Genomic DNA, 27,020 nt, shown 5'->3' on the forward strand with positions numbered 1-27,020 from the left:
ATTCGGATTCGGATGCAGGGGCAGGGGCAGGGGCAGATTTAGTTTAGATTCAGATTCAGATTTCAGATATAGATTCAGATTTAAATTCAGATTTAGTTTTTGATTCAAATGTGGATTCAGATTCAGATTTAAATTCAGATTTAGTTTTCTATTCAGATGTGGATTCAGATTCAGATTCGGATTTGGATGCAGTGGCAGGGGCAGATTTAGTTTAGATTCAGATGCAGATTTCAGATATAGATTCAGATTTAAATTCAGATTTAGTTTTAGATTCCAATGTAGATTTAGATTCAGATTTAGTTGTAACTTCACATGCAGCTTCAGATTCAAATTCAGATCGTTAAGCTGCTTAAGGCATCAATTTTTTCTTCGGAACTCCTCCCAGTCATGAAAAATCAATCCAATTTTGGAGGGCTCGTTAAGGAACAACGCAAAGGGAAACAAGCAACAAGCTGAATTAACAGGTGCACGTCGGAAGAAACCAGGGCAGAATACAGTTGTTTCCAGTACACATATTCGACTAATTTTCATTCCATTAATAAACAATCGCCCAACAATATTAACATCGTCAACAAATAAACATTTGTTCTTCAGGACAATTGCTCCCTGGTTTTTTGCAATGCGAAATAGTATCTGTTCAACCCAGGAAATGCTTATTTGTGCTGTCGGGCATTTGGGGGTTAATATCCAAAATATGCACCATTCAAAATTTAGGGAGGATGATACAGGTAATCCTCAACTTACGACAGTTCATTTAATGACCATTTGAAGTTACAATGGCACTGACAAAATGTGACCTAGATTTCTATCCCAGTTTGAAGTCAGAAGCACATCGTCATCAATCTATTCAAAGGAGCAAAAACATCGTTCAGATTAGTTGGGACGGTATCCCCGTGGTTGGTGTAGTGCTTAAAGGTAAGGGGGAGACCCTGAGTTCTAGTCCTGCCTTAGGCATGAAGTCCTTTGAATGACTTTAGAACACTTTCAGTCCTAAGGATAAAGGAAACTACTTCCCTCCCCCCCAAAAAACAGCCAAGAAAATGGCAGGTGGGGAACAGGACCCCAACAGAAACAGCACATTTTTAATAACTTCCTGTAAAATCATGCTGCAGGTAGTCCTTGATTTGTTGTTGTTGTTAGCTGCGAAGTCGTGTCTGACCCATCGGGACCCCATGGACAACATTCCTCCAGGCCTTCCTGTCCTCTACCATCTTCTGGAGTCCCTTTAAGCTCACGCCTACGGCTTCAGTGACTCCATCCAGCCACCTCCTTCTCTGTCGTCCCCTTCTTCTCCTGCCCTCAACCTTTCCCAGCATGAGGCTCTTCTCCAGTGAGTCCTTCCTTCTCATTAGGTGGCCAAAGGATTTGAGTTTTAGCTTCAGGATCTGGCCTTCTAAAGAGCAGTCAGGGTTGATCTCCTCTAGGACTGACCGGTTTGATCGCCTTGCAGTCCAAGGGACTCGCAGGAGTCTTCTCCAGCACCAGAGTTCAAAGGCCTCCTTGATTTACCACTCTTCATTTCAGTGAAGGAGAGAAGCAACCTAGAACTAAGGAGGAATTTCCTGACAGCCAGAACAATTCACCAGTGGAACGGCTTGCCTCTAGAAGTTGTGGGTGCTCCATCACTGGAGGTTTTTAAGAAGAGACTGGACAGCCACTTGTCTGGAATGGTATAGAGCCGTGGTGGCGAACCTATGGCACAGGTGGCACAGGTGGCGTGCAGAGCCCTCTCTGTGGGCACGCACATCATTGCCCTAGGCCTTCAGCTGGGCTTTATAAAACCTTTTCGCTTTAGGCCTCCGCCGCCATGTGCAAAAAAAAAAAAGGTTCAATCAATCAATTTCAACTTCTTGCGGGGAAAAAAAATTGGAATTGATTGCTTGAACTTTTTAGTCCCACCCAGTCTGCCGTTACCACTGCAGCCACGCCCACCCAAAGGGCCACGCCCACCCAAAGGGCCACGCCCATCCGGCACCCGATGATACATAAGTGGGTTTTGGGTTGCGGTTTGGGCAGTCGGTCTCTAAAAGGTTCGCCATCACTGGTATAGGGTCTCCTGCTTGAGCAGGAGGCTGGACTAGAAGACCTCCAGGTTCCCTTCCAGCTCCACTCCACTCTAAATAAATAAACAAACTCTCTGGGAAATAAATTTGGGTCCAGTCAAAGTTTGGGCACTGAGGTCTTTTATTTCATCAATACAGGTGATGGATTCCTTTGCTCCCGAGCAGTCTGGAAGATTGGAAATGTTGACTTTTGAAGTCACCAGAATGTCCCTCAATATTTGGGGTTATCTCCCTGCAGATGGCATCTTTCTTGGCTGTGGGGGGGGGAGGGGAGATGAGCAGGTGGTCTCTGGGGCTGGGGGGTTGATGTTTAGACTAGGATGTTCCCAGGATTCCAGGCTAGAGTAATCTTGATTGTCTTCTTTGTTATCTGGAAGACCAAACAGTTAGCCTTTATTTATTTAGTCTACGGCATCTCATACACGGACTAGCAATAAAAATTAACATTTCGGCTACTGTAGATTGGTAAGACCCAATAAAATATAAAGGTCAAAAAAAAAGAGCTGCATTCAAATGCAGGCAGCCCTCAACTTACAGCAGTTTGTTTAGTGGCCCTTCAAAGTTACAGGGGCACTGAAAAAAGTGACCTATGACCTATTTTCACACTTATGACCATTGCAGCATCCCAACGGTCACGGGGTCAAAATTCGGATGCTTGGCAACTGGGCTCATATTTATGACGGTCGCCGTGTCCCGGGGTCATGTGTGATTTCCCTTTTGCGGCCTCCTGACAAGCAATATCAATGGGGGAAGACAGACTCCCTTAACAACCATGTTACTAACTTATCAGCTGCAGTGATTCACATAACAACCGGGGCAAGAAAGGTCGCAAAATGGAACAAAATTGTCTGAACAAAAGTCTCACTTAACAACAGAAACTTTGGGCTCCATTGTGATCATAGGACCCGGACAACCAAATTTGGAAAACTGAAAAATTTCGTAATATTTGCTAGGGTAATCTTAGGTTCCACCTGCAAGTAGGAGATGGGATCGAATGGATTCAGCAGTGGAGTAATGATTAATAGATCTGTGAGCACCTCAAAAGTCATTATCTGATCTTTTGCTAATGGTACTTACAGAGGCCTGGTGTTGAGGACACTCTGCTGACCCAGTATTCAATTCTTTGCCCTGTGTGGGAGGAAAAGGGGGGTGGGATTAAGAGGTATGTGTGACCAGGCTTAGTTTACTATTCTTCAGAAACATTATGCAAAGATCCAACTCTCTGAAAAAGGTCCTAAAGTTGATAAGTATGGAAGGAAAGAAGAGAACAACCAGCAATCAGGTGGGTAGATGAAAGAGTTGGAGAACCAGGATAAGGACAGATCATCATGAAAAAAATCTATCTGCATGGTCACTTGGAGTCCACATAACAAATGGCGCATCATCCATCCATCCATCCATCCATCCATCTACCCAACTATCTATCTATCTATCTATCTATCTATCTATCTATCTATCTATCTATCATCTACCTATCTATCTATCTATCTATCTATCTATCTATCTATCCATCTATCCATTCATCCATTCATCCATTCACTCATCCATCCATCTATCCATCCATCCATCCATCCATCCATTCATTCATCCATTCACCCATCCATCCATCCATCTATCCATCCATCCATCCATCCATCCATCCATCCATCCATCCATCCATCCATCCATTCACTTACCCTCCCATCCATCCACTCAACCACCCACCCATCCATCCATCCACACAACCACCCACCCATCCATCCATCCATCCATCCAGCCAGCCAGCCAACCAACCAACCAACCAACCAACCAACCAACCCTCCATCCATCCATCCATCCATACATACATACATACATACATACATACATACATACATATATCCTTGGCTTAGCCAGTCACATGTTGTTCAAGTCTGATTAGGAACAGCACCGTGGGCTACAGAACCTCAGGGTCCAGCTGGAGTTTTCAGAGGAGCTAAGCATCTACTCCAGCTATGGTTATTAAGAGCTTGAAATAGAAACCTCTTTTCCTTCTCCTTGTACTTACCCAGGTTGAATGTTTGGAATACTTAATCTCTGTTGGCTTCCAATCTGGCTGTCTATCCTATGAACAGAGTGAGAGAAAGACGGTTTTTCAGAGTTGTGCATTCAAAAGAAATCCCTCCCATCACGCAAGGAAGCCCCTCCCCTCTTCTGGTTCCCATCCTTTTCCAAGAATCTCAACAGCACTGAAAAAATTGACTCAGGACTGTTTTTCACACTTATGACTGTTGCAACAACCCCAGGGTCACGTGATCAAAATTCAGATGATTGGCAACTGACCCACATTTATAACGGTTGCAATACCCCGGGGTTATGTGATCATCTTTTGTGACCTTCTCACAAGCAAAGTCAATGGGGAAGCCAAGTTTATTTCCCTCCTGGAATGCTTATGTGCCATACATTCAGATCTGGAACTTACTTGACTTGTGAAATATGCTCACTTCCCATCTCTGTAGCACGTGCAGGCCTTAAAAAAGGAGGAAAACACACACACACACACACACAGAGAGAGAGAGAGAGAGAGAGAGAGAGAGAGAGAGAGAGAGAGAGAGAGAGAGAGAGAGAGAGAGAGAGAGAGAGAGAGAGAGAGAGAGAGAGAGAGAGAGAGAGAGAGAGAGAGAGAGAGAGAGAGAGAGAGATGTATACGGACACCCAAACACAAACACACACACAATGAAAAATTCAATTTATATATTTATTTCTATCTCACCTTTATTGTTTCCACAAATAACTCAAGGTGGCAGACATATCTAGCACTTGCTCCTCCTATTTATTCCACAACAACAACCCTGTGAGGTAGGTTGGGCTGAGAAAGAGAGTGATTGGCCCAAGGACACCCAATTGGCTTTCATGTCTAAGGCAGGACTCGAACTGACTGTCTCCTGGTGATTGGCCCAAAGTCACCCAACTGGCTTTCGTGGCTAAGGCGGGACTAAGGCAGGTCTAGAACTGAGCTTCTCCAGGCAATTGGCCCAAGAACACTCAAATAGCTTTCATGCCTAAGGTGAGACTAGAACTCACCATCTCCTGGTGATTGGCCCAAGGACACCCAATTGGTTTTCATGGCTAAGCCAGGACTAGAACTCACCGTTTCCTGGTTTCTAGCCTGGTGCCTTAACTACCAGACTAAACCAGTTCTCTATAGTTTTGTATCTCTACAATTAATATAATTTTTTGGCCACTATTCCTCATTCATCTCCCGCGGAGCTCCGGGAGATGAAGCGTCGGAGACGGGGCCTAGAGAGCGTTTGGAGGTCCACCCGATCTGAATCCGACCGATTGCGACTAAGAACCCATATTAGGTCTTATCTCGCAGCGATGAGGGTAGCGAGATCTAACTACTTCGCTGCCCTCATCGCGTCCGCAGATAATCGCCCGGCCGCCCTGTTTAGGGTGACCCGCTCCCTCCTTAATCAGGAGGTTAGTGGGGAACCCTTGCAGGGGCGGGCCGAGGAATTTAGTCAACATCTGTCGGACAAAATCGCTCGGATTCGGACCGGTTTGGACTCCGACTGGGCAGTATCGGACGATCAGGACACGAGCGGTCTTGTCAATGTCACCTGGGAAGAGTTCGATCCTGTGACTCCGGAGGAAGTGGACAGGATCATGGGGAGGCTGAGCTCCACCACATGTTTATTGGACCCGTGCCCTTCCTGGCTGGTTTATGCAGCCCGGGAGGGGACACGAGGCTGGTTCCAGGCGGTTATATCTGCTTCTCTGAGTGAGGGTAGTTTTCCCGCCGCCTTGAAAGAGGCGGTGGTGAGACCTCTCCTCAAGAAGCCTGCCTTGGACCCGGCTGTTTTGAATAACTTTCGTCCGGTCTCCAACCTTCGCTTTCTTGCGAAGGTTGTTGAGAGTGTGGTGGCGCATCAGCTCCCTCTGGTCCTGGATGAAGCGGATTATCTAGACCCGTACCAATCGGGCTTCAGACCCGGGTACAGCATGGAGACGGCATTGGTCGCGCTGGTGAATGATCTCTGGAGGGCTCAGGACACAGGATACTCCTCTGTTCTAGTCCTATTAGACCTCTCAGCGGCTTTCGATACCATCGACCATGGTATCTTGCTGCGGCGTCTCAGGGGATTGGGAGTGGGAGGCACGGTTTTTCAGTGGTTCTCCTCCTATCTCCTGGGACGCTCGCAGTTGGTGTTGGCAGGAGGGCAGAGGTCGACCGCGAGGCCTCTCGCTTGTGGAGTCCCTCAGGGGTCGGTCCTCTCGCCCCTTCTGTTCAACATCTACATGAAACCGCTGGGTGAGATCATTCGTGGTTTTGGAGTTGGGTATCATCAGTATGCTGATGATACCCAACTTTTCATTTCGACCCCAAACCACCCCAGTGATGCCCTCGACGTGATGTCCCGGTGCCTGGAGGCGGTCCGGGTCTGGATGGGGAGGAACAGGCTTCGTCTCAACCCTGACAAGACGGAGTGGCTGTGCGTACCGGCATCTCGGGATATTCAGGATATCCCACCCCTCATTAGGGGGGGTGAGTCTTTATCTCCTGTAGATAGGGCTCGCAACTTGGGAGTCCTCCTAGACTCACAACTCTCCTTAGAAGATCATATTATAGCTGTGACTAGGGGGGCGTTCGCCCAGGTTCGCCTGGTGCGCCAGTTGCGGCCCTATCTAGACCGGGATGCCTTGCGCACGGTCACTCATGCGCTCGTGACCTCTCGTCTTGATTACTGCAACGCTCTCTACATGGGGCTACCCTTGAAGACCACTCGGAGGCTCCAACTGGTACAGAATGCAGCCGCGAGAGTTGTATTGGGAGTCTCCCGATACTCCCGTGTTACACCTCTGCTCCGCGAGCTGCATTGGTTACCAGTTGTCTTCCGGGTGAGGTTCAAGGTGTTGGTAATGACCTACAAAGCCCTCCATGGCATGGGTCCAGAATACCTTGGGGAGCACCTGCAGCCGGCGTCAACTTCCCTCCGCCCAGTACGCTCCCACAGAGAGGGCCTCCTCAGGGTGCCGCCGGTCAAAGAATGCCGACTGGTGGCCCCCAGGGGGAGAGCGTTCTCTGTGGGTGCACCGGATTTATGGAACCATCTTCCGGTTGAGCTCCGGATGGCGCCCGATCTCCGCTCCTTCCGGCGCGACCTTAAAACCTATCTCTTTAAACAAGCTGGCCTGGCCTGATGGGATGGGGTGGGATTTTTATTAACGACTTCAATTTTAAATTTGTATTATCTCTGGGCATTGTTTAATTATGTTTTAATAATCTAATTTTAACTTTTGTATCTAATTTTTATGTATTGCCCTGTTCACCGCCCTGAGTCTCTTGAGAGAAGGGCGGTATATAAATTAAATTAATAAATAAATAAATAAATAAATTCAGGCTTGATGCAATTACAATTCTTGATAACTAAGACACAATTGTGTGGGCCACTATATGCAAAACCCTAATCCTAACCCTAACCCTTGGAGGTCTTCTAGCTCAAGCAGGAGTCCCTACATCATTTCAGACAAAGGGTTGTTCAGTCTCTTCTTAAAAACCTCCAGTGTTGGAGCACCCGCAACTTCTGGAGGCAAGGAGTTCCACTGGTTAATTGTTCTCACTGTTAGGAGGTTTCTCCTGAATTCCAGGTTGCTTCTCTCCTTGATTAGTTTCCATCCATTGTTTCTTGTCCTGCCCTCAGGTGCTTTGCAGAATAGGCTGTCCCCCTCTTCTTTGTAGCCGCCTCTCAAATATTGGGGCACTGCTATCATGTCACCCCTGGTCCTTCTTTTTGCTCGACATACCCAATTCCCGCAACCCTTCTAAATATATTTTAGTCTCCGGGCCTTTAATCATCTTAGTTGCTCTTCCCCCCCCCAAAAAAAAGTTTCAACGAAGTTACACTGGGTCTCCTAAGAAGAAGAAGAAGAAGAAGAAGAAGAAGAAGAAGAAGAAGAAGAAGAAGAAGAAGAAGAAGAAGAAGAAGAAGAAGAAGAAGAAGAAGAAGAAGAAGAAGAAGAAGAAGAAGAAGAGAGAGAGAGAGAGAGAGAGAGAGAGAGAGAGAGAGAGAGAGAGAGAGAGAGAGAGAGAGAGAGAGAGAGAGAGAGAGAGAGAGAGAGAGAGAGAAATAACGAAATGTTACCTTTTAACTCGGCCCACGGTCCGGTAAAGCACCAGCGACAGAATGAAGGCAAAGCCAGTGCCACTGGAAACTATGATCCCTAAGATGGCTAATGGGGACAACGTGGTTCGTTCCACGGCGTAGTAGCTTCTGTCTGGCAAGAGAGAGAAAAGTCGTGATGAAAGGGAGCATTCATGGTGTCCTGAATTAGACCTTAAAGTGGCGTTTGTCAACCTTGCCGACTTTAAGAAGTGTTGAAGTTCACACCTCTTAACAGCTGCCAAGGTTGGAAAACAGCAAACTGGTTCTCCACTTGGCATTGCATAATACTCTAGGTCCATGCTGGCTGGGGAATTCTGGGAGTTGAAGTCCACCCATCTTGAAGTGGCCAAGGTTGAGAAACAATGCTGGCTCTGGCATTCTGGGAGTTGAAGTTCATCCATCTTGAAGTGGCCAAGTTCTCCACTTGGCATTGCATAATACTCTAGGTCAGGGGTAGGCAACCTCGGCTCTTTTATGACTCATGGACTTCAACTCCCAGAATTCCTGAGTCAGCATAGCTGACTCAGCATAGCTGACTCAGGAATTCTGGGAGTTGAAGTCCATGAGTCATAAAAGAGCCGAGGTTGCCTACCCCTGCTCTAGCTAGGTCCATGCTGGCTGGAGAATTCTGGGAGTCGAAGTCCACAGCCACCAAGCTTGAGAAACGCTGCCTACAGCAGTGGTGGGGATCTATGGCTCCCTAATGATTTGTGGACTTCAACTCATGTGGTCCCCTTTTGCGACCTTCCGACAAGCGAAGCCAATGGGCAAGCCAGTTAACAGCCGTGCTACTAACTTAACAACGGCAGTGATTCACTTAACAAGTGAGGCAAGCAAATGGGGCAAACCTCACTTATCCAATGTCTCACTTAACAGCAGAACTTTTGGGATCAGTGGCGGTCGTGAGTCGAGGACTACCTGTATTTGAAGGAACGCACGGTGAGACACTAATTGCACGAATTACATTTCAGTGCCACAGACATTTCCTTCGGACAAAGGACCCCAAGCGGAGTAGCAATTACCTCTGACTATTAAGGGCGTGGTTCCCACCTCCGATAGGTTAATGCTTCGCTTGTAAACAGCGTAGAAGTCGGAGTCGGTGATTATAACGTCTCTGATGAGTAAACTACAATCGGGCCTGATAAGCTCTCGTTGCCGAGTAGCAGGGCCGTAGACCACTGAATTTTTCTTCAGATCATAAGCTAAGATCTCGAAAAAGTTATTAGTCTCCCCTCGATACCAGTGGCAGGCCAGGATGTTGCTCTTCACTCCTGCCGGGATTAAGGCCACGTCCCATCCAATGTCTGGATCGTCGGGATCAACCCTCACATCAATGGTGATATTTTCAGCTGCTGCAGCCAACCAGATGCCCGGAGGCTTCAAGAGGTGACCTGGAGAGGCAGGAAGGAGCAAAACACCAAAGAGGGACTAAATTAGTAGACCAGCGAAATGCTGTGGGCACAGCACACCACAGCCTCAGTATTTTGTATTTCCGCCATGTATTCCGCCCAGAGGTGGGATTCAAATAGGTGAACAACCAGTTCTCTGTGTGGATGCCGCTTCCGGAAGTCCGTTCTGGGCCTGGGCAACAAAGAATTAGCTACCGGTTCTGCCAAAGTGGTGCGAAGTGGCTGAATCCCACCACAGGAAGGAAGGAAGGAAGGAAGGAAGGAAGGAAGGAAGGAAGGAAGGAAGGAAGGAAGGAAGGAAGGAAGGAAGGAAGGAAGGAAGGAGTGGTGGCATTCAAATAGGTCAACAACTGGTTCTCTGTGTAGATGCCGCTTCTGGAAGTCCATTCTGGGCCTGGGCAACAAAAAAATAGCTACCGGTTCTGCCAAAGTGGTGCGAACCGGCTGAATCCCACCACTGATTCCTCCTAAGACAGAGCCTTGTGGTACCCCACTGCTTACTTCCCTCCATGTAGACATAGTACCATTAAGAACTACTCATTGAGTATGGTTTGTCAGCCAGATGCACATCCATCTGGTGGTGATGCTGTCTATCCCAGATTTTTCTAGTTTACCAAGAAGTAGGTTGGGGTCTACTTTGTTGAATGCCTTGCTGAAGAAGTTGTATTTCCGCTATGTATTCAAAATGGACAGTGATTGATATTTATATGTGTATATATGTATGGGTGCAGGTATATAAATGTATGGGTAGATATATACTTCCTTCTGAGAGCAGGCATCAGAATTTGCATAAAATCACCCATCTTCGCATTGAGGTGGGTGGTACATAAATTTAATAAATCAATACATACCTCTCTGGGAACCCCCAGCTTTAGGGAGGAAGGGGAATTTTTTTACAGAATAGCAATCACAGTTTTTGAAAAAAGAAGGAAAGTACGATACTAATCAGAGTAAATAGTGCAAGATCAAAAGATGTGGAGAGACCTGGCCCATAGAATCGCTGAGAGTTGGATGCAACTATATGGATAACACCACTAACACCGCAACATCCACATTTTCAGAAAGGCAATTGTTGCTTGGTTCAAAAAGCACCCGGCAGTTTCAACTACAGTCTTCAGTTGGTTCCCCTGGATCGGGGTTCTCCCAATTTGGCAACATTAGGGCTTGTGGACTTCAACTCCCAGAATTCCTATGGCTTGCTGAAAAATTCTGGGAGTTGAAGTCCAGAAATCATAAGTTGCCAACTGACTCACCTTGCCTGGTTCAACTGCCATCTCAGCATGAAAAATGCACAGAAGTCACCCAGAGTTTCTTTTCAGAATGAGACGGGCAGGGGGGGGGTTTACATACATTCAATAAAGGGATATATGAATACCTCTCAGTGGACCCCATTTCAGCCCCAATAATGCCAATGTCAATGCTGCTAACATCGGATGTTCTTGCTTTGACAATGTATGAGGATGCAGCCATTCTCTCTTTAACCTGTGTGTTACTTTTAGAGTTAGAATTAGATGATGCTGGTGGCGGGGAGGGGGGGGAGGGGGGAGGAAGAATGTGTATGGGGAGTAGTTAGACATAACAACATCGCAGTAGAGTATTTTTCAAGGTTGTTTGAAACAAGAGATGATAAGAAATGGCGGGTTGGAGAACTGAAGGGAAGGTCTGCATTTCAAACTATTTGGAGAATGTGATTAATGACTGTTAATTAGAGGAGGGAATTGTGCTTTGATATTATGTGTTCAGGGGAGGGGAATTCAGATTTTTGGCTTCGACCATGTACCTGCCGATGCCATGCGACTTGAATAAAGATTCTTTAAAGTAAACAGTGCCTCAAAGTTCTTTGAAGAGTTCCATCATTATACCAAGAGTGTAAGACTTTACTGAAAAATTGACATCGGCACAGAAGAAAGCGAAACCAGCTCTGGTTTTGCCACTTGGGAACTTGCTTAGTTAGACGATAGACTCCTTCACCCCCACCTGTTGTGATTCTGTGCCAGCCTGTGATCCCAGGAGCTGAGTCCAGGGAATCAGAGGAGGAGGAGGAGGAGGAGGGGCCTGGGGAACCATCAGAGTCAGAGGAAGACTCTGATGAGTTACAAGACTTACAAAGTGAGGAAGAACCTGGCCCCTCCATTCGTGGTCAAGCTGAAAGCCAGCTGTGCTGGGAGGCTGAGTCAGACTTGGAGGCAGCACAGCTAGAAGACCTCAGAGACGCACGTAAACTTAAAACAGGTCACATGAGTAAATCAGAGGGAGGCAATGGGGCGACTCCAGGGGAGAAGGAGAAAGCAGTGAGAAGCCACGTCTTAGGGGCTGCGTAACAAAAAGCGAATGTGTGGGCAGGGCTGATTGCTGGAGGCAACCATTTGCAAAGAGCTGCTGTCTCCAGAGATGATGGTCTGTTTATGTTACCAGTGAGTTATTTCCTGTTTTGGCTCGTGCTCTGTTCTGTTTGTGGACAAGGTCTGTAACTTCAATAAAAAGGAGTTTATTTATCCAGTCTACTGCTAAATGAGGGATTGCCTTGTGAAGTAACAAGGAGGAACATAGGCTGGGACAGAACACCACCCTCCGTGTGTTCACATTATCCAATAGTAATATTTTCTTACATGTGAAAAGTAGCATAAGCCAATAACAGCGATTCGTAGAAAGAGTCCTCAGGGCTAGCGAGCAGGCGGTTGTTATTCCTGCCATACTTGGAGATGGACATCCTAAACGAATCTCTTTGTGCCCATCTGGATGGTGGTGTTCCATGTTCTTCCCCCACGCCAGAGTTTCCTCCCACTAAGACTGGGAGGGCTTCAGTGCCAGATCCACTGCCCTAAGCCATTGTGAACTCACAGCCAAAGGTCACAAAGCAAAAGCTGAGTTGGAGATCCTGGCAGGACGGGTCATCAGGAGCCACCCAAGGAACCCTTGTTCATAAATGATCTTTCTGCCCAGGAACGTGCCATGTGGGTCTAGGCGTGTGAAGGGATGTTGTGTGAAGGAATTAGGAACCATACTGTTCCTACTAAAAGACCTCTCCCCTTCCTTCTGTCCACTCCCCCCAAAGTCACTGACAGCTGGCCTTAGACGTTTGATGCTGAGGAGAACATAGCAGAAAGCTGGAGGATCTGTAGGTCTTAGGATCTTCTCAGCTGCTCCTTGCTAAGCTGCCTGAATAAATTTACGATAGCAAGGCTTCTGATATGGGGGAAGCCAGCTTCAAAAGTCAACGTGGACAGCCCTGGATGGATTCTCCCCACTTTTTCAACCTTGGCACTTTATCAACCAGTGTACCTCAGTGTTATGTATTAGGCTTAATGGAACATCTTAAGCACTTGCATAGCAGCCACCACCAGGAGGCGTTGAACTGTAACTGTTTTGGTGGGAATGAGTTTTGGCAGGAAACTGAGGTTCAAACCGATTGGTTGGTTGTGTACCTGGGCAGGTACTGGCCAGGTATATATAAGAGTGCAGGTAACCCCTATTCCCCAGTACAGTCCCTTCCACCTAATAAAGAGCTGCTATGCTGTACTCATCGTCTCGGCGTCCTTCCTGCTCTCCAGAACCCACTACACAACACTCAGAATGCTGTTCTGGGCTTATAAGAATGGTCCACATTCCTCAGAATGTCTTCATGGACTCTGGATTCTTAGTATAGCTGAAAAAGATCACTACTGGGCATAGTCTATTTGCCTTGGGCCATCCATTTTGGCAGAAAGATCCAGGTTAAGCCTCAAAAGATCAGGGGTATCCAACTTCAGTCACTTTGAGACCTGGTGGACTTCAACTCCCAGAATTGCATGGCTGGCAGGGGAATTCTGGGAGTTGAAGTCCACAGGTCTTAAATGGCCAAGGTTGGGCAATTCTGGATTAGATGTTCCCACAAGTATAGAAAAACACACATTTCCAGTGTGAATTTCCTGCATTTGCGTGATTTGCAGAGGAATCCCGAACCCCGGCGATTCAAAGCAGCAGTCAAAAATTAACAATCTCAGGAGTAGAGATTGCAAAGGTTTAATTTCTTCAGTCCATAGAGTGTTGGTGTGGTGTTTTGTTTTTTTCTTCCAGATTCTAGTGGGATCAGGCGAGCTGTGAAAATTTGCTGTCAGTTTGGGCACAGGAAGGGATAGATCAAGATTTGCAAGCCGAAAGACGTGTTTTTTTCTTTCTTATTGAGTGAAAGGGATCCATTTTTATTCTTGAAGGCTGAACATCTGGATGCAATCTCTTCTTTTTACCTGAAAGAGAGCCAATCTCGAATCAGACCCAGCAGCCAAAAATGAAATATACGGAGTCCTTGACTTGCCACCACAACTTGAGCCCAACATTTCTGCTGCTAAGGGAGGACAGTTGCTAAATGAATCGTGCCCCATTTTATGACCTTTCTTGCCACCGTTGTTAAGTGAAGCCCCTTAGCTGTTACACAGTTGTTAGGTGAAGCTGACTTTGCTTATAAGAAGGTCGCAAAACGAGATCACATCACCCCCGGGACACTGCAGCCGTCATAAATACGAGTCAATTGCCAAGCATCTGAATTTTGATCACGTGACCACGGGGGATGCTGCAACGGTCGTAAGTGTGAAAAAGGGTGCTAAGTCCCTTTTTCCAGTGCTGTTGTAACTTCAAACGGTCACTAAACAAAATGTTGTAAGTCAAGGACTACCTATATCTACCTTTTGCCATTGTTTGTAACTCAGGAAAACAACGTCTCTTCACCCTGAGGAAAATTCCTGCCGTGCAATTTCCTTAACTAATACTGGTAGTCCTCACCATACGACCACTTGCTTAGCAACGATTTGAAGTTACGACCGTGCTGAAGACAAAAGGGGACCTACGAGCGGTTCTTGCATTTACGACTGTTGCCGTTCCTCAGTTCATGAGACTGTGGTACAAGCATTGGGCAATGTTGTGCATTTACAATGGTGGCAATGTCTGGTGGTCATGTGATTGTCATTGACAACCTTCGGAGCTGGCTTCCACCGAGCCAAGTCAGTGGGGAAGACAGCAGGGAAAGTCACAAGTCACGATGTTGTGATGTCTCGCTTAACAGTTGCAACAAAGAAAGGTCATTGCAATCAGGAGCAGAGCTATGATGCTGTAACGACAGATGTTCTAGTCCAGGGGTAGGCAACCTTGGCTCTTTTATGACTCATGGACTTCAACTCGTGAAGTCCTTCCGAGGTAGATAAAATGAGGACCCAGATTGTTGGGGTCAAGATGCTGAGTGTAAACTGCTTAGAGAGGGCTGTAAAGCTCTTTCAAGCGGCATATAAGTCTAAATGCTATTGCTACTTCTTTCTTTCTTTCTTTTTTTCTTTCTTACCCTTCCTTTCTTCCTTCCTTCCTTCCTTCCCTTCTTTCCTTTCTTAGCTTTCCTTTCTCCTTCCTTCCTTCCTTCCTTCCTTCCTTCCTTCCTTCCTTCCCTTCCCTTTCCCTTCCTTCCTTCCTTCCTTCCTTCCTTCCTTCCTTCCTTCCTTCCTTCTCTTTTCCTTCCTTCCTTCCTTCCTTCCTTCCTTCCTTCCCTTTCCCTCCCTCCCTCCCTCCCTTCCTTCCTTCCTTCCTTCCTTCCTTCCTTCCTTCCCTTTCCCTCCCTTCCTTCCTTCCTTCCTTCCTTCCTTCCTTCCTTCTTTCCTTCCTTCCTTCCTTCCTTCCTTCCTTCCTTCCTTCCTTCCTTCTCTTTTCCTTCCTTCCTTCCTTCCTTCCTTCCTTCCTTCCTTCCTTCCTTCCTTCCTTCCCTTTCCCTCCCTTCCTTCCTTCCTTCCTTCCTTCCTTCCTTCCTTCCTTCCTTCTTTCCTTCCTTCCTTCCTTCCTTCCTTCCTTCCTTCCTTCCTTCCTTCTCTTTTCCTTCCTTCCTTCCTTCCTTCCTTCCTTCCTTCCTTCCTTCCCTTTCCCTCCCTCCCTTCCTTCCTTCCTTCCTTCCTTCCTTCCTTCCTTCCCTTTCCCTCCCTTCCTTCCTTCCTTCCTTCCTTCCTTCCCTTTCCCTCCCTTCCTTCCTTCCCTTCCTTCCTTCCTTCCTTCCTTCCTTCCTTCCTTCCTTCCTTCCTTCCCTTTCCCTCCCTCCCTTCCTTCCTTCCTTCCTTCCTTCCTTCCTTCCCTTCTTTCCTTTCTTAGCTTTCCTTTCCCCTTCCTTCCTTCCTTCCTTCCTTCCTTCCTTCCTTCCTTCCTTCCTTCCTTCCTTCCTTCCTTCCTTCCTTCCTTCCTTTTCTACTTTCCTGTTTTTTTCTTTCTTTCTTGGTGGCCCAGTGGTTAGAATGCAATACTGCAGGCTAATTCTGCTGACTGTGAGCAGTTCGATTCTCACTGGCTCAAGGTTGACTCAGCCTTCCATCCTACCAAGCTCAGGAAAATGAGGACCCAGATGGTTGGGGGGCAATGTGCTGACCCTGTAAAACACTTAGAGAGTGCTGTAAAGCATTAAGAAGTGGCATATAAGTCTAAGGGCTATTGCTGTGGGACGAACATGCACAGTGTTTTCCAAAGTGTGAGAATTTACAGACCAGTTTTCAGACTTCCTTTCATGGGTCTGAAACTTACCGTCCTCTCCTGGGGGCGTTTCTTGCTCCACCTCTGCCTGCACCTTTTCTCCCTCGCTGTGCGTTACCTCCAGGTGCTGCCTTACGCTTGGGGGCCGTTGTTTTCCTAAAGACACACGTACAAAATGAGCATGCTTCTGAACACAAAGTCGTCAACAGAGATGTTGCAGTGGAGTTGTCTTTAGTTTTAAACTCAACCTACATAAAGGCAGTCTTCGACTTACAACCACAACTGAGCCCAAAATTTCTGTTGCTAAGCGAGACGCTTGTTAAGTGAGTTTTTGCTTCTGGAAAGCTTACTGTTTATTGAATACATAGCGTGGCTATGGTGAGGTAAAACTAGCTCTAAAGTCCCAAGCCATCAGACCATAGCATATAACAATGACTTTCCCAGCCAAACACCCCCCACCAGATGTCCACGTAGCTCATGTAAACAAGTTCTCTTTGTTATGGGAACTGTCTGCTATCTTCTTCGCACCTGCTAGAATGTCCTTGAAAGGTTTCCATACTGCAGGCTCTCTGCAAGCTTCTGCAGAACTGAAAAGGTTTCATTTCTCTAACTAACCCGTTTGAAAGCAACCCCTCCCCGCTCCCTTACTCTAATGGCAAGATGAAAACAGAGAGGCAGGTAGTTGCCCAATGTTCACTCTTGACAGAATCACTGCAGTTTTTAAGTTAGGAGCACTGTTGTTAAACGAATCTGGCTTCCCCGTTGACTTGACTTGCCAGAAGTTCACAAAAGGGGATCACATGACCCCGGGACACTGCAACTGTCACAAATGTGAACTAGTTGGGAGCTCCTTTTATGCCTGCATCAAGGAGCTGGAGCTAATGATAGAAGCTCACCCCTCCAGGCAGCAGCACTCAAGTTTTGAATGCAGGCGTGCTAGCATTCAACTCAGCATCCTACTCACGTGAGCCACCATGCTCCTTATGACTGATGCCATTTGGTGTAAACAAGAGCATGCGTGGACCATTTAATTGGATGACAAACTTACTTTGCTGCTTGTGTTGGGGCTGGTATTGGGGCTGGGGCTGGGGCTGGAGCTGGTGCTACCGCCATCACGCTGGTGGTTGGGACAGGTTGAGAAATACTACTAAAGAATCAGAAAAACAAATATTGTGAGAATTCCTTTGTTGGTCAACAAGTTGTGTCTTGCTTTCCTGTGCTTGTATCTAAGGCAGAGGTGGGGAATGATGGGAATGGGACAACATGCCACAGTCAACTTGCTGTGGCCAACTGGCCACAGCAACTCACCACAGGACAACTTGCCATGGCCAGCTTGCTGCAGGACAATTTAACAATTCTATTTAATTATTTAATTTTTGCCATTCACATTTCATTCTATCCCTCCTTTTGCATCCTTTCTTTAATGATTCTATTCCACCATTTCTTTGATATTAGTGTAACTCTTGTTCCACAGCAAGTTGGTTGTGGCAAGTTGGCCATGATGAATGTTGGCCATGGTGAATTGGCTGTATTGATTTGGCCATGTTGAGTTGGCCATGTTGAGTTGGTCTTGGTGAGTTGGCCATGATGAATTGGCTGTGTTGAATTGGCTGTGGCGAGTCAGCTGTGGTGAGTTGTCCATGGTGAGTTGACCATGGCAAGCTGGTCATGGTGAGTTGGCCATGGCAAATTGGCTGTGTTGTGTTGGCCATGGCGGGTTGGCCGTGGTGAGGTGGCCATGGCAAGTTAGCTGTAGTGAGTTCAGTTGGCCATTCTGAGTTGGCTGCAGTGAGTTGTCATAGACCTGAGATCAATGACTCCTTCATGCCTTGTGGATTTCAACTCCCAGAATTCCCAAGCCATCATGGTGCGTAGATGTTTCAAACACCAATTTTGGAAAAAAAATAGAGTGTAAATATTACCTTCGAGAAGAACCGAGCATCTGATAAGCAGTTAGGCCTACAAGCATTGAGACTACGAAAAATGAAGACACCGCGATTCCTATGATGCCTCCTGCAGAAAGCTGTTTTGCTTTCCCGGTAGTTCGTCCTTGAACAGAAGAGAAAATGTGTATCTCAGGGTTGAACTCTGGAATTCTTAGTGCTCTCTGAGCTTGGTGGTTTTCCTGTAGATGTTTCACTCCCAATTAGGTAACATTTTCAGTGCTAGAAGGGATTTGATCTCTGTTTATATGCAATAGCCTGCCCTACCAGTATTGGCCAGGGTGTGATTTTTTTCCTTGGTAGTTCCTTGATTAGGACATTATTATCTGTTGGTTTGTCTGGTATCAATCCCTGCTTGTCTGGGTGTTAGTGCTGAAGCGAATGTGTTCTTCTTCTTAGCTTTTTGATTCTCTCTTTTGAATGATGTGTAAATGTAGTTTATCTCTATGTGTCGGTTGATGGCTAATGTGTCGAGGTACCATGCTTCCAGGAATTCCTTAGCATTTGTGGATTTAGCTTAATCTAGTATGGTCATAGTTTCCCCATTGAAACCATGATTGAGTCTGTGCATGGTGAGCTTAAGGAGATTAAGGAAACGGAGTCAGTCCTTCTTTGAAACAACAAACAAATTAATACAAAAGTCAGTAACAACAACAAATAATAGACAATAAAATAACACATCCAGCAAAGGCTAACAGAAATATAACTGTTTTTCAAATATAAACTTTAAGGAAAAAGTACTGCATTCAAATACATCAATTACATACTTATATGATTTACTACGAACAAATCAATAGTCCTAAATTTACCCAGGGAGAAAAATTATACTTTTTAATCAAGTGAAATTATAAGCATAGGAATTTTATACAATTTTATCATTTCTATGAATTAAGATTAGCCATGAATTTTTTAACTTCTAATTAGGCCATCTCAAGAATGGAAACCTGGTTACCCATAACGAAGGTGTGGAATGTGAAGATGGCAGAATTTGCAGAAATGGCAAAAATGACTTATTTTAAGTAAAGACAAAAGAATACGTGATGTTATAAAACAATTGGAATCTTTTTTGGGAGGTTTGGCTAAAACTGGACAAAAATGAATTGGCAAATTTCTAGATTTGATTATTTGAATATGGGAAGAAGGGATCTTATATAATCTAATTATAAAGGGGGAGAAATGATGAACACTTGTGTTATAAAGAAGATTAGAAGTCACGTCTTTACTTTTCTCTTCTTTCTGTGTCTGTAATGTTTCTGACCCTTTTCTCTATCTTTTTTTTTTTTTCTTTTTTCTCGTTTTGTACTCGTTCTTTTTAATCTTTTAATTATGCAAAAGACTTTCAATAAAGCACACACGCACATATATGAATTTAATCTGGGCATGTGCCGATGCACTTCCTTCCTTCCTTCCTTCCTTCCTTCCTTCCTTCCTTCCTTCCTTCCTTCCTTCCTTCCTTCCTTCCTTCCTTCCTTCCTTCCTTCCCTCCCTCCCTCCCTCCCTCCCTCCCTCCCAGACACCCTACTCTCCTGGTGATTGGCCCAAAGTCACCCAGCTGGCCTTCATGGCTAAGGCGGGACTAGAACTCACTGTCTCCTGGTGATTGGCCCAAAGTCACCCAGCCGGCTTTCATGGCTAAGGCGGGACTAGAACTCACTGTCTCCTGGTGATTGGCCCAAAGTCACCCAGCCGGCTTTCATGGCTAAGGGGGGACTAGAACTCACTGTCTCCTGGTGATTGGCCCAAAGTCACCCAGCTGGCCTTCATGGCTAAGGGGGGACTAGAACTCACTGTCTCCTGGTGATTGGCCCAAAGTCACCCAGCCGGCTTTCATGGCTAAGGCGGGACTAGAACTCACTGTCTCCTGGTGATTGGCCCAAAGTCACCCAGCTGGCCTTCATGGCTAAGGCGGGACTAGAACTCACTGTCTCCTGGTGATTGGCCCAAAGTCACCCAGCCGGCTTTCATTGCTAAGGCGGGACTAGAACTCTCTCTCTCCTGGTGATTGGCCCAAAGTCACCCAGCCGGCTTTCATGGCTAAGGCGGGACTAGAACTCACTGTCTCCTGGTGATTGGCCCAAAGTCACCCAGCCGGCCTTCATGGCTAAGGCGGGACTAGAACTCACTGTCTCCTGGTGATTGGCCCAAAGCCACCCAGCTGGCCTTCATGGCTAAGGCGGAACTAGAACTCACTGTCTCCTGGTGATTGGCCCAAAGTCACCCAGCCAGCTTTCATGGCTAAGGCGGGACTAGAACTCACTGTCTCCTGGTGATTGGCCCAAAGTCACCCAGCCGGCTTTCATGGCTAAGGCGGGACTAGAACTCACTGTCTCCTGGTGATTGACCCAAAGTCTCCCAGCTGGCCTTCATGGCTAAGGTGGGACTAGAACTCACGGTCTCCTGGTGATTGGCTGAAAGTCACCCAGCTGGCTTTCATGCCTAAGGCAAACTAGAACTTACCCTCACCTGATGATTGGTCCAAAAATCTTCCAGTCATGCCTGAGGCTATTGCTAGACCAGCCCCTCACTGAATTCTTGTTGTGGAAAAAACAGGAGGCAGGTGAATTAAAGTGGCTTAGGCAGGACAGAATCATCACAAGTGGACAAGAGGCATCTGGGAGGGATCAAAAAAGTTGGCATTGTGACTGGACAAGCTCCACCCCCCCTCTCCCCAGCTTCACATGGGGCAATGCTGGTAAAACGCGTGGTGAGATGCATCTGAAAAACAGGTGATTGGCACAATCAAGGATGCCAGCTGGAATTTTGTTTTTGGACACTCCCAACAGACAACCCTGCAGTCAACCAGATCTATGCCCCGCCAGGCCTTAACCTACAGAATTTTTTTTTTAAAAAAAGATTACCCTGGACACTCAGATACACTTTCCCCACTTTCTTCTCTTTGTCCTTCTCCATCACTCCTTTGTAGAAGCCCTGATCCTCAGCAGTCAGGTTTTTGATGTGCAAGGAACAGTCCGAGTTAAGAAATTCCCGTCCGGTGGAGCCATCTTGGAAGGCCAGCTTAGACAGAGGGGGTGGACTATAGGTCACGATCGGTTTGGCCTGGTCGTCGCCTCCTCTAAACCAGCTGCAGGTGCTGAGGGCGTGGGTGTCTCCTCTTGGGATGAAGGTGATATGCCCTCCTATCTTGGGAGTCTCAGGGTCCAGGGCAATATTAATAGAAACTATGGTGGCCTCGGAAGAAGTCAAAAGCTTTTTGGCAGCAGCAGGAAGAGAGGAAGAGAGAGGACTATGAGAGGGAGCGGGAGGGGGAGGAGGGGGAGTGGGAGTGGGATGAGGGGTAGAGGGACGGGGACGAGGAAGAGAAGTATGGGGGGTAGAGGGAGGGGGACGAGTTGGAAGTCTAGGAGTAACAGTTTTGAGGGTAGTTGTAGTAGGAGCTTGAACCCGGTGCAGGCAAGAACTCAAGACATAAGCTGGATTGAAAGAAAAGAAATCGATATTTAGTTCCGCAAGAATTTAACCTCGGCAAAAGAACACTAACTTGTGCAGCCTTGACAATCAGAACTAAAGAAACATCTTCCACACTTAGGATCCTGAGGGAGGGAGTTAGAGAGACAATTCTTGGAGAGTGATCTTCTTCTGGCACCGTTATCTAAGATAAAGGGAAAGTTTTCGCTGTCCAGTTGTGTCTGACCCTAGGGGCAGCGTTCATCTCTTGTTTCCTAGCTGAGGGAGCCAGCATTGTCTGAAGACAAGTTTCCGCAGTCACGTGGCCAGCGTGACGACACACGGAGAGGCACGGAACACTGTTACTTTCCCATCAAAGTGGTACCTATTTATCTACTCGCAGCTGCATGCTTTCAAACTGCTAGGTGGGCAGGAGCTGAAGCCAGTAACGGGAGCTCACTCTATCACGTGGCATGCGTGTCTCAAACCCGGGCAGTCAGCTTCCCAGCTGACAAGTGCAGCATCTTTAACTGCTGAGCCATTGCACCCGCCATGCACCATTATCTAGAAAGTTACAAGACATAGTGCACCATAGCTGCTCTGAACCTCAGGCTACCCTCTTAACAGGAAGCTTGGCTTTCCAGTCCAGTTTAAGGTCCCATCTACCTTCATTTCCCCCCAAGCCCATATTGGTTCAGCCCCCTCATTCCAATGGAGTCCCTCTCACCTGCTAGAAACCAAATCAGCCAAGATTGTTTACATCCAGAGGTGGTAACAACTGTCAGGTGGTAACTAGATGGTATTCCTGCCACTCTTGGGGATGGGTGGGCCTTAACCATGGTAGGGGATTATTTCTGTGTGCAGCCGGCAGTCTGAAACTTCTCCATTTATTTTCCCCATCAGGTTGTCTGAACCATCTATCATTCACCCATCTCCAGTCTATCCTCTATAATCTGGGGCATTGGCAGGAATTCCCATCTCCCCTTTCCAGGTAACAGGGAGAGGTCATAAAGCAGATATGTGAGTCATGGTGAGCAAAGTATTCTGGAGAGGATCCCTCTGAAACAAGCCAATGGAAAAAAAAACCCTCTCTGGATTAAGGCTATAAATAAAGTTAACTTTTCTTTATTCCTTATGGAGCAGTAAGGAACTTTTTCCCATAGGGAACATGCTTCCCGACTGCTGAAAGAGAGATAAGCCAATTCCATCTCCTAATTCTAATTCTACCTTCTCTAGCAACAATGATTGACTGTCACAATGGAATAATAGTCCAAAACATTGGAATTAGACATAGGATGTATATATACTGCTCAAAAAAATAAAGGGAACACTTAAACAACACAATGTACTGTATTTAATAGTGGGATGTCTTATTTTCTGTTCCCTTTATTTTTTTTGAGCAATATATATATATATATATATATATATATATATATATATATATATATATATATATATATATATATATATATATATATATATATATATATATATATATATATATATATATATATATATATATATATATATATATATATATATATATATATATATATATATATATATATATATATATATATATATATATATATATATATATATATATATATATACTGTCCTGAGCCATTGTTTTAAAATCTGAAAATCTAACAGTACACTAGTAAAGAAGACAGTAAAAAAGTTACATATCTGAAGCTATTTGAAGTCATGATCAAGAAGCTTTTCTCATCAATTCTCATCGTTAAATGGAAATTTAATAAAAGAAGGTGGAAACAAATCAGGTACAGACTCAAATTATCTAGACCTTTCAGGATACAGACATAAGCAAAAGGACAGTGCTCACACTGGTTGAAAAATTTAGTCAGGATCTCTTTTTTTAAAAAAATAATCCACATTGTTATAATCTTGATGCATTATTATTGTCTCAATACAGTGAACAGTATAAATGAATAGAATAGAATAGAATAGAATAGAATAGAATAGAATAGAATAGAATAGAATAGAATAGAATAGAATAGAATAGAATAGAATAGAATAGAATAGAATAGAATAGAATAGAAGTGGAAGGGACCTTGGAGGTCTTCTAGTCCAGCCCCCTGCTCAAGCAGGAGAACCTATATACCATCTCAGACAGGTGATTGTCTAGTCTCTTCTTAAAAACCTCCAGTGATGGAGCACCCACGATTTCTGGTGGCAAGTTGTTCCACTGGTTGATTGTCCTCACTGTCAGGAAGTCTCTCCTTAATTCCAGGTTGCTTCTCTTCTTGATGAGTTTCCAACCATTGTTTCTCATCCTTCCCTCTGGTGCTTTGGTGAATAACATGGGCACCTCTTCTTCGTGGCAGCCCCTCAAATACTGGAATACTGCTCTTTAGAGTAAAATGTCTAGATTTTTCTATTAGTAACAAGTTGCCCTCAGCTTACCACCACAACTGAGGTCTAAATTTCTGTTGCAAAGCAAGATAATTGTTAAGTAGTTTTGCCCCAGGTTGTGACCTTTCTAGCCACAGTTGTTAAGTGAATCACTGCATTTGTTAGCTTGTGAATCTGGCTTCCCCCACTGACTTTGCTTGTCAGGAGGTCGCAACCATTATAAACATGAACCAGTTGCCAAGCATCCAAATTTTGATTCCCCGACCATGGTCGTAAGTACGAAAATTGGTCCTTATTCTCTTTTCTCTGTGATGTTGTAGCTTTGAATGGCCACTAAACAAAGGATTGAAAGTCAAGGGCTACCTGGGATTCATTATTTCACAGTAAAACCAGAATACAAAAAGCCACACCACAATTGTTGTACAGTCAGGACTTTATTCCATCATGACACAGGAAGCCATTTTGCTGCCCCTGGGATTTTGGAGGGTAAAAAGGCTGGCGCTTTAGATAGCCTTGGCTTCCCAGATGGATGGAATTTCTTTTTTTTTCTTGGATGGAAGACTGCAAATTCCACGGTGCAGGTTGCATTTGGACCTTTTCGATGTTTTCACCTGAAAAGAACGACAAAAATCAGAACACCGCCGTTTCAGGCTTTGTAAGATCAACCTTCTGAAACCCGAGATGATTTTTCAAAACCACTAGGGGGCACAACATCCACCCCAAATCTTCCTGCCAAGGAGGAGCAGTGTTACTCAACCTGGGCGGCTTTAAGATGTGTGGACTTCAACTCCCAGAATTCCCCAGCCAACATGGCTGGCTGGGGAATTCTGGGAGTTGAAGTCCAGACATCTTAAAGTCACCCAGGTTGAGAAATGGTGAGAATCAAAGATTCTCAATTTTAACCACAGGAGATTGGGCTTAAGGTTTAACTTGGCGACGTCTTAACAAACAATTATGGGGGTCTACTACAGGTAGTCCTCGACTTATGACCACAATCGAGCCCCAATTTTCTGTTGCCAAGAGAGACAGCTGTTAAGTCAGCTTTGCCCCATTTTGCGAACTTTCTTGCCACGGCCGTTAAGGGAATCACTGCAGTCGTTAAGTTCGTAACTCGGCTGTGAAGTGAATCCCAATCATTCCCCATTCGTTGAGAATGATTCTCAGAAAGAGTACCAATGACCAGATGACTGCAAGGAATATCAATTCTTCCATTCCCCGATGACTTCCCCATTGACTTTGCTTGTCGGAAGCGGCATGTCAGAATCGCATGACCCCAGGATATTGCAACGGTCATAAATACGTGCCAGGTGCCAAGCACCCAAATTTTGATCATGTGACCCTGGGGATGCCGGCATGTGTGAACAATGCTCGTCAGTCCCTTTTTCCCAGTGCCGTTGTTAACTTTGAACGGTCACCAAATGAGCTGTTGTAAGTCAAGGACAACCTGTATTCCCCTTTTTAGCCAATGTATGCAGATCTTGAAAAAGATAAGCACCAATTATTCAGAAGAACTGACCCATCAAATTTTATTTCCTTCAGCTTCCTGATTCTGCTTGTTTGTTCCTGGTTGGTTTCCCTCCTTATTCGTTGATCTATGGAAAAAAAGGAATAATGGAGGTATCAACTCAATGGGAATTCCTCCAAGCCAGCTGCGTGTTCTTTCTTTCTCTTTCTTCCTTTCTTTTTTTAAAAAATTCCATTTATATCCCGCCCTTCTCCGAAGATTCAGGGCGGCTTACAATCCAAGAAGCACAAACCAATGTGCTTAGCAATAGCCTTCATTCTATGTATATGCCTGCTTATTAGGGCTTTCGGGGGCCCCCAAGCGGCATTATTACAAAGTCAGCTTATTGCCCCCAACAATCTGGGTCCTCATTTTACCTACCTCGGAAGGATGGAAGGCTGAGTCAACCTTGAGCCTGGTGGGACTCGAACCTGCACTAATTGCAGGCAGCTGGTGTTACTTAAGGAGGCATTAGCCCACTGCTCCACCAAGGCTTTCCCCCAATATTCCTCCTTATTCTCCCACCCCTCCTTGAGATACTCTGGAGTAGAGTTGAATGGTGAGAGTACAGGTAGTCCTTGACTCACAAGCACAGTTGACCCCACAATTCACAATTCAAGGTGCTGGTGATGACCTATAAAGCCCTAAATGACATGGGTCCGGATTATTTACGGGAGCACCTTCTGCCGGCCTCAACTTCCCATCGTCCTGTGCGCTCCCACAGGGAGGGCCTCCTCAGGGTGCCGTCGGCCAGGGAGTGCCCGCTGGCAGCCCCCAGGGGGAGAGCATTCTCTGTGGGCACGCCTGCCCTCTGGAATCAGCTTCCTGTTGAGCTCTGGATGGCTCCCGACCTTCGCTCTTTTCGCTGTGACCTGAAAACCTGGTTATTTGAGCTTGCCGGCCTGGACTGAGGGATTGGGATTTTAAATTTTAGAATTTGTCTTGTTGGGGCTAACTTAATTTATTTTTTAACTTTGTATACCATGTTTTAACTGCCCTGTACACCACCCCGAGTCCTTTGGGAGAGGGGCGGTATATAAATCCCCCCCCCAAAAAAATGTTGCTAAGGGAAAAATTTGTTAAGTGAGTTCTGCTGCGTTTGACGGCTTTTCTCGCCCCTGTTGCGTTAAGTGAACCACTGCAGTTCTTAAATTAGTAACCCAGTTGTTGAGTGAATTTGGCTTCCCCCCATTGGCTTTGCTTGTCAGAACGTTGCAAAAAGATGATCCCAGGAGTCCGGGACATTGCAACCGTCATAAATGTGAGTCAGTTACCAAACATCAGAAATGCACGTCTGGACTGGGGCGATGGCGCGCGTGCCCACAGAGAGGGCTTGGCATGCCATCTGTGGCACCCATACCATAGGTTTGCCACCACGGCCCTACACCATTCTGGACAAATGGCTGTCCAGTCTCTTGCTAAAAAACCTCCAGTGATGGAGCACCCACAACATCTGGAGGCAAGCCGTTCCTCTAATTGTTAAAACAATAATATCATAATATTAAACAACTCATTTCTGTGGCACTTTCAAGTACTTTGACAAACTGTTCTGAACATATGAAAATTGCCTTTGGTTTCTCTACAATTTTTCTAAGTTATTCTAAAAACATACTATCATTGCCCTCTCAGTTTTCACATGGCCAGGCCTGGGGAGGTTTTTCTAAGAAAAAAAAGCATTAAAGGATCCATGTTCCACTTCTACTACAGAGTGGCACATGACATGGGTT

Source organism: Vipera berus, assembly GCF_964194415.1.
Source record: "Vipera berus genome assembly, chromosome: 9".
Taxonomy (NCBI): Eukaryota; Metazoa; Chordata; class Lepidosauria; order Squamata; family Viperidae; genus Vipera; species Vipera berus.